This window comes from Pezoporus flaviventris, unplaced genomic scaffold (genome assembly GCF_033815535.1).
Source record: "Pezoporus flaviventris isolate CSIRO_AGI_PZ_B2104156 unplaced genomic scaffold, CSIRO_AGI_Pfla_v1 ptg000007l, whole genome shotgun sequence".
NCBI lineage: Eukaryota > Metazoa > Chordata > Aves > Psittaciformes > Psittacidae > Pezoporus > Pezoporus flaviventris.
In genome coordinates, this window is record NW_026892555.1 from 95,074,680 (window position 1) to 95,082,500 (window position 7,821).

Sequence of the window (7,821 nt, forward strand, 5' to 3'; positions counted from 1 at the left end):
TTTGAATAACAATGTCAGTTCAGCATTGTGAAGAATTGCACACACCTATTCACTTGTGCATTGCAAAGTCTTTTCCTATGATTCACATAGGAATCACACAAAGTGCGATGATTAATCTGTTTTAGTCAGCTCTAGGAATATATCATCAAACTTGGGAAAACATAAAAGAGCAAATAGATGACAATCTAGCCTTTAGCTCATTTTTATGGAGATGGAAGTGGACCATAGCAAAGGTCAGATTCAAGGTCAAGATGGGAGCCATTGAAGAAGGTCTGATGGGGCTGGTTCTTCCTGCAGGTCCATTCAATCTAACCAGCCAGGTGTATAAATAGAGTCCTTCAGCTGCTGGCCCAACTGGCCTCTTCATAGTGCAATCAACAGACAAGCACAACCAATTTACTGCTGAGATCATTTCAGAGATATGCTACAAAATGCACAATGTAAGTAGAGTTAAACTGAAAAAAACTTTGGCTATAAAAATATTATCTAGTTTTTCTAGGCAATCACTGTCTTAAATTAATGGCTACTTATTAAGATTTGTTTATACATTAAATAGTAATTTAATATCTTGTTAGGTCAGACCATTATTATCTGTTTTAACTTTATATATGTTTCATAGCTAGATTTGTAGGTGTTTAATTTTATTCAGCGACTTGAGATAGTACAAATTAATTGCAGACTGATAAGCTAGTAGTGATCTGAGCTGGGATTTTTTTTTACACTACCTATTTTATTACATTAATGGTCAAATCCTGCTGCTACCAAAATTAATAGGAAAATCTCCCACTGATTTCAGTGAATTCAGGTTTTAACCCAAATTGTAAATAGTAGATAATCAATTTTCCTCTAAAAAGGGCAATGTAGTGAATTCTAGGGTAATATATCAATAAAAATCTCAGTCAATAACAATATGAATATTATATATTATAACTTCAGTTTCTGACTTGTAAGAATAATACTGCCAAGCTTTTTTTTTTTTTAACTAAAAAAGAGGGGAAATGAGTTATTCAAAATGACACAGTCTGATCTAGTAAAGGTCATGTTACACTGCGTGGAAATAAGTGTTTAAAACAATGCACGCTGTGTTAAAACAAGAAGGAAAGTTATAAAAAAATATTATCTGAAGTTAAAGCTTGGAATTCTGCAGGTGTTAGGTAAGTTCAATAACCGTTGCTGTGCTTAACTGTGCCGTATAATTAATAATCTATTGGTATTTCTAAGCTTTTTCTGAGGTTTAGTATATAGCTGTTCAAAATTGGAACAATAAAATATTTTGCAGGTGTATTTTCAAAACAAATATATTAATTGAATTTTTAAAATAGTTTAAATCTGTCGTTTATCAGGAAGGAATAAATCTTCCTGAGATTTTGAGCATTTTTTTCAGTCATTTTAATTTTCTCTTCTTAGTCTTCATGTGACTGTGTATTTGGAAATGCCTATGTAGGAACATCCAATGAAATAAGGAATGGCTTTATATAATTTCCCCTGCTGCTTATGCTAAATGAGTTATCAGCAGACATTCCTATTTTCAGGTCTAGCAAAATGCTTACTTTTCAGGCAACATTTTTTTTCACCATAAATGCTGATTTCTATTTTTCTGTACATATACTAGTACACTTGGAGAATTTCCTGTGTATTCCTAGGTACAGTAGGTTATTTGTCATTTTTCTGTAGAGATAATATTATTTATAATTGCTTAGAACACTTAAATGACAACCTCAGTGGTTTCAAATGGTGGAATTTTACGTTTGTTGCCTAAGATTAAGACTGAATATATACTCTGTCGAATACAAGTATTCTGTTCTGTCTTACATAGGTTCAAATTCTATCCTCATTTAGGTGTATCTGAGCTCCCTCCAGTAGTGCATTAAGCTATCTGGCTTAACATCTATCACATGTAGTTCAGGCCCTCTCTCATCTCCACCCCAGGGAGAGAACTGTGTGCCTAGTGGCGTGTTTTGTTTTTATTTTAAATGTCCAAGGAAAGTAGGTAGTGTTAATGGCATCAGACATCCATTTCCTTGCAATTAGCTGTCTGTGTTGTCACAATGCCCCTGCTGCCTTTAAATGCTGTGGGCAAGGAAAGAGAAGGAGAACATGTTCATCAAATTTCATTCCAGTCCCATTTGACTCCCCCCACCCCCCCCTTTTTTTTTTTTTTAATTTAGAGACATATTCTAGAGCTGCATGTAATTTTTTTTTTTTTTTTTGAGAAAAAGTTTTATTCACAAAAAGCAGATTCATGTTGCCTGGGATATTTTGCATATTAGTGTTGAACTATTTTTGATTTTTTAAAAAATGATGAAGAATAGCCTTTATGTTGTCAATAGAATGTGTTTCTATTTACAACAGCAGTTTTGTGAGGCAAGAGAGAACAGTGTGACTCCTGCAATTTTCTTCTCTGTGTAGTCCAACAGATGGTTTTATTAAAGGGTGCAGTGGGAGAGCAGCATCTCCCAGCTGATTGAGCCACAGCCATTTAGGAGTCATGTAGATTCAGTAGGATTTGGCTCAGTCATGCAAAGGGTCCCCTTTTTCCACTCAGTTTGATGAGTTTCAGACTTACCTCTTTCTGCTGTCTTTCAGTAATGCTTTTGTCCATAGTATAATTAACTAAAGAGTCTCGTAACTGATTTGAAATTTAGTTCTTTACCATATTGTCTCATTGTTTCAATGTGTACTTTTACCTTCTGCACTTGTAGCTCTGGCCTTTGCAGAACATGAATCCCAGATAGGCACATGTGATTTAACTGACTGAGTTGCCAGGAAGCCTCAGCAATGAATCGGTCTGTGGTCTCATTCTTTTAGGTACAGAGTACTTTCTGAAACCTATTGAGGGCTCTGCATTGGCAAAGAGCTCAGATGTGCAGAGAGCACTCTTCAACACCCTGTCAGTTTCTAAAAGGTTTAAACCCTTGGCAGTGTTTTTGTACAAATATGTATATTATATTTCTTTCTTGATTATATAGAAGTTCTTTGTAAAAAGCATTTTGATTGTATCAAAGCATAGCTATCATAATTGTACACAAGAACTGGGGGGGGGGGGGAAAGGGGGCAGCATATAATGATGGATGTTTTTCATCATGGAAGAGCTGCAATCATCACAGTATGTACTTCCTCTCAGCCGTGCAGCATGTGGGAGCTCACTGTGTAAATCCTGAGATGGTATATTAAAAGGAAATATTTAGGGATGTAGCAGTTGATGAAAAATAAATTGGGAGTATGCTGAGTTAACAAAGGAGTGACTCGCAGATCCTTTAAATGTGACATGTCTTTGAAGAAAGCTGCCACCAAGCAACCTTTCAGCCAGAAACGTAAACAAAGGTTTATAATCTGTGATCTGTAAACAAAGGCTGTGTCCAAACTGGGACCCTGAGTACGTCTAAGTTTCTGAGTCTCCCTGTCCCTCCTAGCTGCACCCCGCTCGTATTCAGGAGGCTCTAAGTATGCAGCATCCACTTGCTTCTGGTGTCTTTGAAGAAGATATCAGATGTGAGAAAAGAGGTGCCATGTCTTTTCCGGTCAGCCTCTTGTGCCCAGGCAGCACAGTGGTCCAAATGCTTCAACCTCTCAGGACTGTTCTTTTAAATGAGGCCATAGGTGGTCATCAGCCCACCGTGCTTTCAGTTTTGTGGAGCTGCCCTGTGGCAACTCCTCATGTTAGCCTGTTTAAAGATCCTGTTCTGGTTCCCTAATTCCTGGTGCTATGTGTTTCAGAGGATAGGGACAGAAGTCTGGTTTTCTGTCTCGTCAATGAAATGGAACAGGGAAAGCAGGGGTTTCCACAGGTCAGATAGGGCATGAAGGCCAGAGAAGACTTCATACAGACCCTTTTCACTGAGTTATTCTTTGGTTCTGGCATGCTCTGGGCATCACATGTTTTGGCAATAGCATATGCAGGCCTCAAGAGGGGCAGGGCTGAGGTGCAAGATTAAAAAGATTAATCTTCCTATCCTTAAGGTGTCCCCTACAAGTGACTGCTATACCAGCACCACAGCAGTACAGCAGTTATAAGTGGACACATGAATCACAAAATGCCTGGTACCAAGAAGACTGAATTATTATGGGAAAGCTACTGACATGCTCCAGTCCATGGTGCTGTGTGTTCCCTGGCCCTGTCTGAAGTGCTGTGCTTCTGCCTCTGCTCATCCACCATTCTTCCTTCTTCAAATGGGAGTATCATAGCGTGGGTGGCATCTCCTATCCAACTGTGGGGAGATGGGCACCTTCCTGTCCTATTAGGAGCTAGTCCTCCTTCTTCTGCCTGCAAAGTTGAAGCAGAACAACTGTGCTCCCAGCTCAAGAGTCCTGTCAAATTAGACTGGAAATTTTGTTTGTGCTAAGAGGAAGAGTGAGGATTGCTAGTGCTCTGGTTCCTCCCTGGCTTGGACTTTAGCACAGTAGCTGAGGTACTATTCACTATGAAGCTGCAGATTTCAGAAGGGTGAGGTTATCTATGAATGTATTTTGTGCAATCCGAACTTGGTGTACATTAGCTGTGCTCTGGGAGTAAATACCAAAGAAGCCTATCAGGAAAGAGGGCAGAGGAACACCTCTTTCTCAGATCCTGTCTGGTTTTAGATTGTGTATGCCATGGCTTCCTAAACTGAGATCCTTCTTCAGGCTTTTAAATCTCATCGAGGAAATGAATATGATGTTATGATAACAAATGGTGTGGACTAGTATCTGTGGAATGAAACAGTTTGTGCTAAGGACTTCATGTCTGTAATATACACATTTGACAAAATCCCATGGCCTGAAATCCTATTTGCACTGAGACTGCATCAGGTACCCACTTTGAGCATGCCTTGTAGCTTAGTTTTATCTGAAAGAGTCTGTGCTCATGTGTTCAGGGAGTTCTTTGGGATGCAGGCAGATGCAGGGTGAGGAGACAGTCAGGAAGTTTGGTTCAGAAGCACATTCCTCATCCAAGCTCTCAGATGCACTCTGCACAAGTACATATATGAACGAGCACTGATAAAATTTGCAGGAGTATCTAACCAGCATAAGCATATAATCTCACAAATTCCAATGGCAGTCACACAGCCAATGTATGCAGGTACTTCTTCAAGCGCAGTGATGATTTTGGAAAATTAGGCCATAATTTCCCACATGTAATTTGTGGTGGAGCCAGATTTTGAACTCAGTTCAAGTCTTGAGCCGATATTTGAATTTAGCCACAAGAATATCCTTAATTACTTGGTTTTCAGTCTTGAGCCTTACAACCTGGATTTGAGCAAATGTCCCAGAAAATTATTATTTTATAATTTCGTTACGACTTTATTTCAATGAAATTTTTGCATTTTGCCTTTTGCCATTCCATGGTTAAATGAATTCTTTAAAAAAGACAAAGTATTACACAGTATAGTTATGACTTTTTTTTCCAATCTCCTATTGAGCCATTTCTCTGCTGAATTTTCTGATGTGGAATCCTTCCTTTTCTGACAATGTTGTGTCAAGTAGAGTCTTAGGTTTACTAATCAGCAGTGGGAGAATTAGACTGAAGGATGAGAAGAAGCTTGCAGCTAAGATTGCAATTGCATAATTAGATTTCTAGCAACTAGATGTTTTCTTCAAAGACTGACAAAGAAGGTCTAAATATTAATTTTTGTGGGTTTAGTACTTTGTGGCTTGGCTTTTAAATCATTCAAACTTAAATACATGCAGTCTGGTATGTAGGTGCACCTTTAATTACAAAAAAGGGTTTATATTGGCTAATGTTTGGATGCAATCAACTTGAAATATCTAGGTACAATTCGTGCCAATAGTGGCTGTAGGAAAAAAAAACCAACAGAACTTTTTTTTTGCTGTGACAAAATCTATGCTATTTACTTGTTTGAACAGAGCAAGAAATATATTCTAGATACATTTTAGATAGAGAAAGTCTGGCATCAGACTTTGCTCATGCTAATAATTTTTAGTTGTGAAATCCCAAAACTCTTTTAATGACTGGCATAATAATAATGAGATATTGTGATCAGGAACTTTCTATAATTGTAATGTAGCACTTATTTTGAGGCATTCAGAAGTTAGGACTGATGCTTGGTACTGGAAGGTACTGTGTTTTGTTTGACAGGGAACTGCATATTTAAACTGTATTTTTCCACTTCTGATTTTTTCTGCCATTATCAGAAAATTCATAGGAGGAATACAGACCCAGATCCATCAGGATGTTTGAACATGTGTAGATAACCAAGTGTTGTAAATGTTCCTTGATCATCTGAGAATCACTTTGATTCAAGACCTCATAGAAGGAGTTAAAGTTACGCAATACCTTGTTGTGGTGAGACAGCGGAAGAGAGACAAAGAGAAATGTTTTGAGTAAAAAGAGGTAACAGAAGATGAGTTGTTTGAGACTTAATGAAGGGCAATGCCATCCAACATCTGTGAGACTTGGCTGGGTTAGATTTGCAGGACTGACCCCGGGTGGTATGAAGACATGGCTGTCCAGACCAGCAGAGCTGGCGTACATGCAGGTTTTCTAAACAGCAAATATGGATTTGAAATATAAAAAGATGCCTGACTTAACAAAGCTCTCTGTGTACAGATGGAGATTCATTAAAATACTTAAAGGGTTCTCAAGGAATCAATCATCAGCAGAATCTAATGAAACAACTATTTTGCTAACCATTTTGGCATTGTTTGGAAATAGTCTAATAATCTTACATTTACTGCAATGACTCTTTGCAAGGGTTTTATTACTACCATAGAAACCATTATTATTATAAAAGACATTTATAATTAACACTTTATGACAGAATGATTTAAGAGAATAATATTCATTGTAGCTAAGCAGCTGTGAAAACAAATAAAGTGGTAATGCTAATTAATTTATTGCATTAATGCAAATAATGTGAATTCAAAGACCTGACAGAAAATAATATGTTAGTAGCTAATAGCAGATTTTTCAAAGAACTGGGACACATTTTAGGCTTTCAAAACTGTATTTTTCTCAACAGCACTAAAAAGCATTAAAAAATAACCACTTTATTGATGTGCATCTTCAATGTCCATTATAATAAAGAGCAATCTTGCTAAATAATACTCCAGGATAACCTTTTGACCCCAATCAGTACACAGAAATCCTTATAGTTGGTAAATACATTAGAGAGACTCAAATAAACAAGGCTATTGTTCTACCCTCAGTATAAATATACAGCATTTAGAGCTTCCTCTGAATGAAACCTTCCTGTCTCTTAGGCCTGCTTTAGTCATGCGGATATGGTTAGTAGAATCTCATTTTGCATTTTGTGCTTGAAAAGAAGTCTTCGACTAGTTTTTAGGTAATCTTTCTTAGGGTTTTCTGTGTCTATTTCAAGAATCCTGGCCAAAATTTCCTGAATTAATATGCTACTAACCTTTATGTACTTTGCATCAGGACAGCTTTGGTATCTAGCTATCAGCAGTAGTCTCTTTGTATTTCGTCTGAACGGTATGGTCATTAACTACTGTGAGCATGTCATTAGTGTAAAATTAAGTCAGGCTTTTGCTTGCATGGTGCTCCTAACTTGGCCACAAATACAATCTTTTTCCCATGTAAGTCTGTCTTCATTTTAGGCACTTGAGTGCTGGTACTGGGGAAATCCCCTCCCCCTGCTTCTTTCCCTCAGGTCTGATAATGGCAGTCAAAAGAACACATACAATTTCCCATTCTTCCTGCAATATTTTTCGTGAAATCAAAAGCCTTTCTGCCCTGCTGACAAAATATAGTTACGTGACTATGATAAGCTGATTGCAGAATAGTTCATCCCACATCCTGTATGGGTGGAAAACATCACAATGGTACTGCCCATTCATTCCATTGCTTCTGTGCTACTCCAC